The 12,481-nt window shown below is 38.9% G+C and overlaps 1 pseudogene; it reads left to right on the top strand.

The window, feature by feature from the left end:
• Nucleotides 1-2,055: 2,055 nt before the first annotated feature.
• The window catches only part of LOC119530279, a 64,148-nt pseudogene continuing 53,722 nt past the window's right edge, over nucleotides 2,056-12,481 (top strand).

Raw genomic sequence — 12,481 nt, 5'->3', positions numbered from 1 at the left:
ATTCTGCCTATAAAGGATTCCCGTAAGCCATATTAAAGTCTAACCTGATTCAGTGGGGCCACACCTTAAGTATCATCTTGTAGGGATCTTATTTACATTGGATCCAACTCTACCAAAATGTGGACCAAGACTAAGAACATGTCTAAACTGGTGTACACAATTCAGTCCACCACATAGGGTAAGGATAAATTTCATACATCATTGGGAAACATATACAGCATACATTTTGTGATGTGGAGGATGAAAAAAGAAAAAAAAAAAAAAAGAATCCAAGCAAGAAATTACTGTCTTGATAAAACAACAGAGAAGCAATTATGGACATTGCCCTATGTATCACTGTGTCAGCAACCAGGTATATACAAAAATAAAAATCATTTAACTTTAAGGTCATCAGTGAACTTACCAAAAATTAGGTGGTGGGAGAAAACAATAAATGAGGTTATCTGTTTTTCTAAATTTCTATGACTCTTCAATTCAACAAATGTATATAATTTTCACCCACTAAAGTCAGACAATGTAAAAAAATACTATCATGAAACAGAGGTGAATGTAACATGATCCATATCCTTTAAAAGCTGTCATTTAAATAATTTAAATGTGAGATTTAGATTAAAAAGTGCAACAGAAAGCAATTTAACATGGGAGCACGAGAAGAAATCATTCCAATGTGCAAACTTGATGTGCCAAAAATGAAAAGCATAGTGAAAAGTGGCATTTCCTGCTTACATATGTGTCCTTGAAAATTTTTGAAACTGTGTAAGTACATATATTAAAGAATTTTTCACTAAAAATAATGGTTCTCAACCAGGAGTGATCTCCCCACTCGGGACATTTAGTAATGTGCAGGAGAGCCCTACCACTTTCCCCTGCAAAGAATTTTCCCTCTCAACTGTCAAAAGTGCCAAGGTTCAGAATCTGTGCTATAAAGTTAGTTTAAACATGCTGAAAGTGAAACAGCTGACCTCAGTTCTTTCCACTATTCTCTGTCCAGTTCTTCCTACACAATGTTGCAATTTATCTTCCACTAGCACTCTCTTAATTGCTTTACATTCTTATTCAAAATCATCAGAGACCATAGTTTGTGGAGACATGGAGGTTCCCCTGGCTTAACAAACTATAGAGCAGGGCTTTCCCAAAGCTCCAGATGTCTGAAAGAGGACACAGGGCTCGGAAAAGGCCAAAAGCTCTGCATGTCTGAAAGCGGACTGCAATTTAGATAGGGGAATAGTCTCTGAGCTCCTTCTGGGCTCCTTCCATGCTCCTGTCTCCCACCCCCACTGTTTCCCACCTAGCCCCCAAAGAAATTGTCTCTTAAGACTAAAGATATGTAAATACACCCCATGGGTTTAGAAAAAATGTACCCTCCCTGAGATACCTGAAAACCGTCACGTAGGAAACTACTTTGTATGCTATAAAGACCTGTAGAAATGAGTAGAATAAAACTTTCTTTTGCAAGAACACTGAAGACAGAGTGTGCTCCCTTTCTTTTACAATTGGAGCCCCATAAGAGGCTCAACAATCCTGACCACGACATTTGGAAGCTGCACAGTAAGTACAAGCGAGTTGTCTCATGGAGGGTCAGAAGTTTCAGCCACTTAACGATATGGGTCAGTCTCTCAGTGTTCCTCAGCGCCACTATGTGTTAGTTTTACAATGGCTGCTGCAGGCTAGTGGAGCTTCTGTTTCAGAAGATAATTTATATTCTTTACTGCATGAGGTGGTTCAGTATAACCCCTGGTTTCCTGAGAAAGGCACGTTAGACTTAGATGTGTGGGAGCGCTTTGGATGAAATCTAAAGCACCAGTTTAAGTGAGGACAAAAGGTTTCCTCTGAAACATTTACTACATGGGCTCTTATTCGCACTGCCCTGGTCCCTCTTCATATTGCTGAGACTGAGAGTTTTGAAACTGAGGTCTCTAAAAAAGAAACTGCCGCTCTCCCCGATGATTCCCTCCCACCACTCAAGCCCTCTGCACCTATACTGCCAGCTGATAAAGGCGGTAGGGAAACTACCATAGCCTCTCTCCCTCCCCTTTCTCCTTTACCTCCACCTTCATGGCGGCCGCCGGCCCGATGCTGCAGCCGCCACTGCCACCCACTTCCAGAGGTGCTGTGCCTGTTTTACAAAACTGTCTGCGTGAAGCAGCATTAGCTGGTGACCTTGTATGCCCCTTTATGCTTAACCAGCAAAACCGAAGAATGTTTGATCCATTACCCTATCAAATTTATAAAGAACTCAGAAAAAGTGTGTGAGAAAATGGTGCCACAAGCCCATTTACTAAAGGGATACTGCAAGCCTTGTCTGAAGGCTATGTCTTAACCCCTTGGGATTGGTATTCCTTAGCTCATACCATTCTAGAGTCTAGTGCTTATTTGCTGTGGCATACAGAGTTTGATGACTGTTGCATGGAACAGGCAGGTCATAATCACTTAGCAAGGGTAAATTACCACAGACCAGCTCCAAGGGCACGGCCAATATGAAGATGTTAACCAACTGTTAAATTGGACAAATAATGCTTGTCAACAGGTGGCAGTTTGCACCATGTGAGCATGGGAGTGATTACCAGATTTAGGGACAGATGCACAAGGCTCTTTCATTAATATCCACCAAGGCCCACAAGAGTCTTTTGTAGATTTTGTTGACCAGCTAACAAAGGCCATAGGATGGCAGGTTAGCCATTGTGGCACAGCTAATATCATTCTTTTACAATTAGCTTTTGAAAATGCTAATGCAGATTGCCAACAGGCCATGTGTGCTATCTGTGTAAGGTGCAGACTATCGGTGATCTTATCAAAGCATGCCAATTGGTGGGCACTGAGACTCACAAAGCACGGGTTTTTGCAGCTGCTATGCATGGCCCCCCTAAAACCATGTCCAATATATGTGTTTGGTATGGCCAGCCAGGACATTTCCAAAGACAATGTCCTCAAAAAAACATGCCTCTGACAGGCTCCCAAAATAGGGGGCCCTCTAATAATGTCTCTAGACCCCCTAAGCCCTGTCCCACTGAAAAAGGGGTTTCATTTGGCTAATCAATGTAATTCTAAATGGGATCATGACAGAGCCCTGTTAGACTCAGAGAACTACCAAGGGGGCCAGCTCCAGGGCCCCTTCAACACTGGAGCTTCAATGACAAACCACCACAAACAGAAACAAACAGTCTGTCAAGTTACCAACCCGAACAACCCAGAGTTGATGTCCTTGCGGCTGCCACCTCTGGCAGCGCAGGATTGGACCTACCCTGTCTCCATGAATTACTCATAAAGGAGTCAGATGGCATTAGAAAAAGTTTGTACCGGTGTTTCTGGGCCACTCCTTCATGGTTTAGTAGGATTGGTCTTAGGAAAACCAAGTCTAACTTCTAAAGGTCTTTTTGTTCATGCGGGTGTTATTGGTGCCGATTATTGTGGTGAAATTCAAGTTCTCTTTTCTTGCAGATCTGCTCAATCTGTGATTGCACAATTGCTCTTATTGCCTTTTTGGGTCCTGCAGGCTAAAAATGCCACACATGGTTCTAAAGGGTTTGGTAGCCCCAGACCTAAAGTGTGTTGGGTTGAAAAAATTCAGCGTGGCCATCCTACATTAACCATTTACATACAGGGACAAGCCTTTCAGGGTTTAATTGACACTGGTGATGATATTGCAATCATTAGCTTACAGTCCTGGACACCTACCTGGCCAAAAATCTTACAAGATACCCTGGTTATGGGAATTGGGGAAATAAATTCCAGTGCCCAAAGCACAGTTCCCCTTGAATGTCATGATGCAGAAGGCCATTCTGCTACAATTCAGCCTCTAATTTTACTAATCCCCGTTAATTTGTGGGGGTGTCACTTATTATCTCAATGGAATATAAGTCAGACAAATTTATCCTAAGGGCCACTGCTCCAAAAATTATCATTGAACCTTTGCTTTTAACTTGCCTTGAAGACAAACCCATATGGGTGGAGCAGTGGCCCCTTATCTCAGAGAAATTATATCAAGCTCATCAATTATTTGATGAGCAATTAAATCTTGGGCACATTGAGCCATCTACCAGCCCACGGAATTCTCCTATTTTTGTCATAAAAAAGAAATCTGAGAAGTGGCACCTCTTGCATCATTTGCGCTCGATTAATGCTTGCCTTGAACCCATGGGGCCCTTTCAACCGGGAGTCCCTTCACCCGCTTGCATTCCACAGCAGTGGTCAATAATTGTAATAGATTTAAAAGACTGTTTCTATTCTATTTCCTTATATCCTAAAGACAGAAAGCATTTTGCATTTACCTTACCTGCCAACAACGAGTCCCCCGCCTAGAGGTTTCATTGGAAAGTTTTGCCACAGGGCATGCTAAATAGCCCTACAATGTGTCAGTCTTATGTTAGTCAAGCTTTATGTCCAGCTCATGACAAATTCCCGGAATGTAAACTCATCCACTATATGGATGACATTTTGCTTAGTGCACCAACCGATAATCTCTTGGCTCATTTATTATCATTTACAAAAAACCTTCTCACGGCAGTGGGCTTGTTTATCGTACCTGAGAAAATTCAACAAACAGAACCTTGGAAATATCTTGGCCACTTAGTGTCCCACGCTAACATAGTGCCCCAGCATATCTGCCTTAAAATGTCTGATCAGCCTACTCTCAATGAATTGCAAAAACTCTTGGGTAATATTAACTGGCTCCATCCCTCACTTGGTATCCCAACTTACCAATTACAGCATCTCTTCTCTTTGTTAAAGGGAGATTCCAACCTCAACAGCCTCCACACTCTTACTGCTGACTGCCATGAGAATTGCTTCTTGTTGAACAGGCCATTCAAGTTGCTCTCTTAACCGCATTAATCCACAACTTCCTGTAACATTTTTTTTTACAGACAGATCACTCTCCCACCGGATTAATTGGACAATTTCACCTGCACTCCGCATTCTTGAATGGCTTTTCCTTGGGCACTCCCCAACAAATCTCTTTCCCCTATATTGACTTACTTATTCAGCTTGTCATCAAAGGTCAGATGTGTTATTCATCTTACCGGTAATGAACTAATTGTATTTATTTGCCTATTACCAAAGATCAGTTTACTCATGTGCTTTCTTTTTCCACCTCTTTACAAGCAGCTATTTATGATTATCCTGGACAGTTTAATTTTCAGCTTCCTGCAGATCCTTTATTAACCTTTTTTTGCCTTACACCTTTTGTCTTTCCTCGCATTACTTCTACTTGTCCCATTCCTCATGCTATCACACTTTTCACTGACGGATCAGGAAAACTGAAAAAGCAGCCATCTGGACCTCCACTCCTTCTCGCATTGAACATGACTATCCTACTACCCAACAAGCTGAACTCAGTGCTCTCATTTTAGCATTTCAAACTTTTCCAAATGACCCAATCAATATCATCTCTGATTCTGCCTATGCAGTTTATTCTGTACAACACCTAGAAACTGCTCTTGTTAGTACTAGCTGCTCAGCCTATTCTCCTTCTATTCCTTCTTCATTAAATGCTAATCCGAACCCACTATCACCCCTTCTTTATCATGCATATTTTCTCTCACACTTCTCTACCAGGATCTTTAACATATGGTAATCAACAAGCTGATATCCTTGTATCACCACTCCTGCACCCCGCTGTTCAGTCTCACCAATTCTTTCATCAGAACTGGTGCAGTTTACAAAAACAGTTTGATTTAACAGCTCAACAAGCCAAAGAAATCATCCATAGTTGCCCTTCTTGCCAACTGCATAATTTAGCACCACCTATCTATGGCACTAACCCCTGCGGCCTTCAGCCCAATGCCATTTGGCAGATGGATTTCATCCGCTTCACCCCGTTTGGTCGTCTCCGTTTTCTTCATGTTGTTATTGACACATACTCTTTGCAAACCCCCTCTCAGGTGAAACTACAACTCATGTTTGTCACTTTCTATTACAGGCTTTTGCTGTCCTTGGATGCCCACATCAACTTAAAACAACAATGGCCCCGCCTACACTTCCTCTCGCTTTCATACTTTTTGTTCTTAATGGTCTATACAACATATAACTGGCATTCCCTTTAATCTTACAGAACAAGCTGTCATTGAACGTGCTCATCACACTCTAAAAACATGTCTTTTAAAACAGGGGGGAATATGGATCCCTCTGCAAGAACAACTAAAGCCCTATTTGTTCTTAATTTTTTAAATCTCAGATGATGGACTGACAGCAGCACAGTGCCATTTCCACATGCCATGTGAAACAAAAAATACAGAAATGGCAAAACCTCCTGTGTTCTGGAAAAATAGACAAACCAGACACTGGGAAGGACCAGTGCCCTTATTAACCTGGGGGTTGGGATATGCTTCAGTCTCCACCTCAGCAGGTCCCCAGTGGATTCCAGCAAGACACATTAAACCATGGCATGGCATGGACAAAGCCAAATCTGATTCCTGAACTCCACAACCTGAAGATGGAGGAGACAGCTCTGCCAACGATGAAACTGCCAAAAACCCAGCAAGCCCCATTGATGATGTGGGGAGCCCTGAAGAAAACTACTCAAAAGACTGAAGTAGTACTTCAAAAAACCAGCACTCCTGTAACTCCAGAAACATTGTTCCTGGCAATGGTGTCTACTATCCATTGCCAGAGCACATTAACATTTATGTTTACAATCTCATTACTCTCCACTTCAATGTGTTTCAGCCCACCTGTGTTGGGCACACATTTTGGATCCTCCTTCATTCTGCCTCATTACATGGGCAGATTCCCCCTTCCCTGTTTCTAACAATGTAACCACTTGGCTGGGTGGAATAAATGTACCACCTAGCAGCTCTTTACTTAATGGCAGCCACTAGATTTTAGCAAATAGTAATATATCCTTTGCCTCCTCTGTGCTGCCCCTCTGTGTATCTCATAATGTAAAATACAGCATTAAACCCCACAATCACCTTTGGCTACATAATACCTCTCATGCACTCACCTTTATAGCAGTAGGGGGCATTGACTATGGACATGCAAACTCTTGGAGTAAAACTTCCGTGCCAGCCCCTAACCCTCTTTGCTCAACCGGACATGATAAAGATATGCCTACAGTCCAGTAATCATATGCAGTTGGTTCATTGGAATGGTAATCATACATGCCTTGAAGTCAAGTCCTCTGAACCTGTTGTTTGGACCAATGACTCACCAAGCTTTCCTGTTCCCCAGCTTAACTCCTGGCCACCTCAGTGTACACTCTGGTGGCTTGGACATGTTTTTCATGGACTATTTGGCATGATATGTATAACTCTACAAAATCATTTGCAATAGCTAGACCCAAGCTCCTGGGGTCACATGTTATCTCTACTCTCTCTAACTAAATGGCTCTTATCTATTGCTGTGTTTTGTGTTTCACTTTTAGAACTCCAGTGCTGATGGACCAGCCTAAGAAGACATGGCACCCATTCCCGGAACCCCCATGATATCCCTATGAATAAGCTTTATGTCACTACACCAAATTGTAATCATAATAAAAAGGGGGGGAGATGCGGAGATACAGAGGTTCCCCTGGCTTAACAAACTAAAGAGCAGGGCCTTCCCAAAGCTCCAGATGTCTGAAAGTGGACACTGGGCTAGGAAAAGGGCAAAAGCTTTGCATCTCTGAAAGCAGACTGCAATTTAGATGAGGGAATAGTCTCTGAGCTCCTGCTGGGCTCCTTCCATGCTCCTGTCTCCCACCCCCACTGTTTCCCATCTAGTCCCCAAAGAAATTGTCCCTTAAGACTAAAGATATGTAAATACACCTCATGGCTTTAGAAAAAAATGTACCCTCCCTGAGATACTTGAAAACAGTCATGTAGGAAACTACATTGTATGCTATAAAGACCTGTAGAAATGAATAGAATAAAATTTTCTTTTGCATGAACACTGAAGATGGAGTGTGCTCCCCTTCTTTCACAATAGTTGACTAACATATCAATTTTCAGATTTTCACCTAATATTCAAGATTTCCAAATATAGTCTTTTCAAATTCATTTTCTATTATAATGTTTCTGTCTTCCATAATAATAGGACAGCAAATATGTACAAAGAGAAATAGATAAATGACTCATATTCCTTTAGTTAATCATTCTTTGTGTTTATTGTGGTTTGAAGTTGTATAACCCCAGGAAAACATGTTCTTAGATTTAACTAATTTCTGTGGGTGGGTGTAAACCCATTGTAAGTAGGATCTTTTGATGAAGCTACTTCAATTAAGGTGCGATCCTCCTCATTCAGGATAGGACTTAATCCTATTATTGGGGTTGTTTATAAGAGAATGGAATTCAGAAAGGGGGGGGAGAGGAGAGTGCAATGGGAGAATGAAGCTAAAATCAAGGAAAACTGGAAGAAAAGTGAAAGATTGGCAGATGCCAACATGTGCCTTGCCATGTGGCAGAGGGGCCAAGGATTGCTGATAGCTGGTCTTCAGAAAGAAAGAATTGCCTTGATGATGCCTTGATTCAGACATTTTCTTGGTCTCATAACTGTAAGCTAATAAATTCTCATTGTTCAAGCCAAACCATCTCATGGTATTTGCTTTAAGCAGCATAGGAAACTAAAGCAGTGTTACCATTCCACAGTGCATCTAACAGAATCTTGTTGATATTTTCTTCTAATTCATAAGACATTATTTCAATTTAATAGTTTTAACTTATCCAATGTTTAATTTATTTAATAAAGAATACTTTACAATTTGCAGCTGTAAAATAATACTGGATTACTGGATTCAATAATCAAAATGCTATTATTGAAAGGTGTTATATATCATTAAGAATTAAAGTCTCCAGTTCATTTGACTTCATAATAAACATTTTATTTATATACTTTACTATCTTCATATTTATTAAATCCACAGTTACTTTCTCTTTAAATGGTTGTGTTCTTAACAATTTACCAGTTGTGTTTAGTGGCAATATTTTTATTAATTTTCCTTCAGGGAGTTCATTTAGTTCTGAAAGAACAGATGTTACTCCATTAATGAAAACCACTTTGTCCCTTCAGAGGGAATGAATGATGTTTACAAGCCTTGAGAAATGGATTAGGTGAATACATATAGCTAGAAAATTATTGTTTGCAAAACAAGTCTAAATTTGTTTCAACATTTTGTGAAATACCTCTATGGAACTCAAAATTTGACAGCATATATTTTAATCAAATATTTTAAATGCAAATGGGAAATTTATTTTGAATATAAATCATATATATTTACATATTGTCTTTCAATCAGTACTTTTATCATTATCAAGTAGTTTTTTTTTTATTTTCTTACCTAAGCCTAATTTCTAAGTATTTTTCAATATGAGTATTATGAGTAAACTTTTCTTTGTTTTATTCATTTACTCATTCAATTTACAGACATTTTTTGAGCTCCTTATTTTGTTAAGGTCTATTTATTTTCACTGAGAATACAGAAATAATTTACATGTACACTTCCTAAAATATATGAACTACCTTGCATTTATCCTCATCTAATCTGCCTTTGCTCCTTTTGTAAAGAGGTAACTCCCTGGCCTTTTCTTCATGTATTCATTCATACAACAAATATTTGTTGAGTATATACCATGACCCAGGCAAGTGTATTGCTACCATGATTATAAAGCAATCCTACAGACAATAAAATATGACTTTATGAACTATGTATTCTTAAAGGGTACACAATGAGTAAATATTTGTGCTAGTTTGTATATATTATGTTTCCCAGAAAAAAGCCATATTCTTTAATGAAATCTTGTGGGAGCAGACATATTAGTGTTGATTATGTTTGAACCTATTGATTGAGTGTTCCCATGGAGATGTGATCCAATCAACTGTAGGCAAGAACTTTGATTGGATAACTTCCATGGAGGTGCTACCCTACCCATTCAGGGTGGGTTTGAATTAAATCACTGGAGCCATATAAAGAGTTCAAAGACAGAAGGAGCTCAGAGCAACTAAAAGTGACATTTTGAAGAAGCTGCAGCTGAGACAGACATTTTGAAGATGGCTATTGAAGCTGACACAAACATTTTGGATAATGTCATTTTGAAACCAAACCTGGGAGGAAGCAGACATCAGCAATGTTCAGCTGACAGAGGTTTTCCAGATGCCATTGGCCACCCTTCAGTGAAGGTACCCTATTTTTGATGCCTTTATTTGGACACTCTTATGGACTTAGGACTATAATTTTGTAACCAAATAAACCCCCCTTATAAAAGCCAATCCATTTCTGGTATTTTGCATAATGGCAGCATTAGAAAACTGGAACAATACTGTTTCATTTAGCATATCAGTCAGAAAAGAATAGGCTATGATTACCAAACAACCTCCAATATCAGTAACAATGGAACAAAAATTTATTTCTAACTATAGCTACATTTTCAACCTAGTTCTTCTGAGTTGCTCTATTCATCCTGGTCACTTAGGTAATCCATTAGGGAATAATTCTAATATTTGCCTCAATGATCACCATGTAAGGGGAAAACAAACTTGAGCCTTCTCTTTTGGCTGCTAAAGAATCTTCCCAGGAGTGACACATCACTTCAACTAACATTTAATTGACCTGTGCAAGCATGCCTAAATTCAAATGGGATCAAAGAGTAAAATCTTACTTGTTCTGGGAGGATGATAGAATGAAATTATTAATAGTTAAAATGATACTGTGATCTTTTAGTCATCCAATATTTAGTTCACTCTCCTATTCTGATGCAAAATATGTTCATGCTTATCTGAGGTACACAATCCCAATGTCTAGTCCATTTGAGATAGTGAAGCTAAATTCAATCCTGTGAACTGTGTTTTTGCATTTAATTATTTTTCATTAGTGATAACATGATATAATTGACATCAGTTCTAAGCAAGGCATCCCTTAATTCAGAAATCTATGGTAATGAAAAATATATAAGCAAACAAATAAGAAAATAACTCTATACTGTATGACAAAGCTTCTACCCATACTTGCTTCCAAATTAAGTATCTCATTTTTTCAGCAAACACATAATTTGAATAGTTATATAAACAAACATCATCATTATAAAATTCAATTTCTTAAACACTGTGCATCAAGTTTAATAAATTAAATCTCTGCTCTATATATCTTTGCATTAGAAGACAGAATATGCCAATGGAAAAATACACCAAGAAAAATGAACTAATATGCTGCATATTAGAATTTCAAATCAAGTCAAAATTAAATGTCTAACTCAATTAAGTAGCACCACATAGAAAAAAGTATAATAAGTTTTAAAGAGATCAAGTAATCAGCACTTCTTATATGCATGTTCTATAACATTATTCTATAGAAAAAAATTAAATAGAGCATGGATTCAGTAATTCAATTAATCCTATTAGTTAAAAATGTGATACGTTAAAACATTCTTTAAATATGTTTGTAGCATAGTGTGCTGGTTTGAAGGTATTATGTCCCCCCAAATAACATTGTCTTTGATGTAATCTTGTGTGGGCAGACCCATCAGTGTTAACTAGATTGTAATTCTTTGAGCATTTCCATGGAGATGTGCCCCACCCAACTGTGGGTGATGACTCTGAATAATTTCCATGGAGGTGTTGGCCCACACATTGGGTGGATCTGAATTAAATTACTGGTGCACTGTGTAAGATCAGACAGAAGGAGTGAGCTTGCTACAGCCAAGAGGGGCGCTTGGAAGAAAGCACAGGAGCTGCAGATGAGAGACAGTTTGAAGATGGCCATTGAAAGCAGACTCTTGCTCCGGAGAAGCTAAGAAAGGACAAATATGCCAAGTGCAACAAGGAGTGACATTTTTGAGGAACTGCAGTCTAGAGAGGAACGTCCTGAGAGAAAGCCATTTTGAAACCAGAACTTTGGAGCAGATGCCAGCCACATGCCTTCCCAGCTAACAGAGGTTTTCCAGACACCATTGGCCATCCTCCAGTGAAGGTACTTGATTGCTGATGTGTTACTTTGGATACTTTATGGCCTTAAGACTGTAACTATGTAATCAAATAAATCCCCTTTTATAAAAGCGAGTCCGTTTCTGGTTTTTTGCATTCTGGCAGCATTAGCAAACTAGAACACACAGGAACATGCCAAGTCAGCTCAATGGTCAACTAAAATGCCTACAAGTCATGCAGTTTTCTTTATCTGCAGTACATTTCCTCAAGACTTTGAATGCTGCTTCAAAGTTTGGATTCCTAAACTTACATTCTCCGGACATACACACATACATACATATATGCATATACTCAGAGGTACTAGGTTTATAGAAAATTTTTGCTTTTCCCTTATTTTTATAGTGTTATATTGCTAAGGTTTCATTTAATATTAATTCTTGATGTATTCTTTCTATTTACAGTAAAAAAATAAGTAAATATATGTGAAATTCAAATTTAACTATTTTTTATCAATCAGTAAGCTCTGTGGAAATGCACTAGCCTATGTCACCCACTGGCATGGCAGAGACTTAAAATTAATTGATAGTATGTTGGTCTACTTGAAAAGCATTAGTCTGTATATTATTCTTCAACTTCTATCAAAATTTATCTT

The sequence above is a fragment of the Choloepus didactylus genome, chromosome 3, assembly GCF_015220235.1.
Source record: "Choloepus didactylus isolate mChoDid1 chromosome 3, mChoDid1.pri, whole genome shotgun sequence".
Lineage (NCBI taxonomy): Eukaryota > Metazoa > Chordata > Mammalia > Pilosa > Megalonychidae > Choloepus > Choloepus didactylus.
Note: the sequence above shows the minus strand (reverse complement) of the source record. Positions and strands in the feature narration are given on the sequence as shown.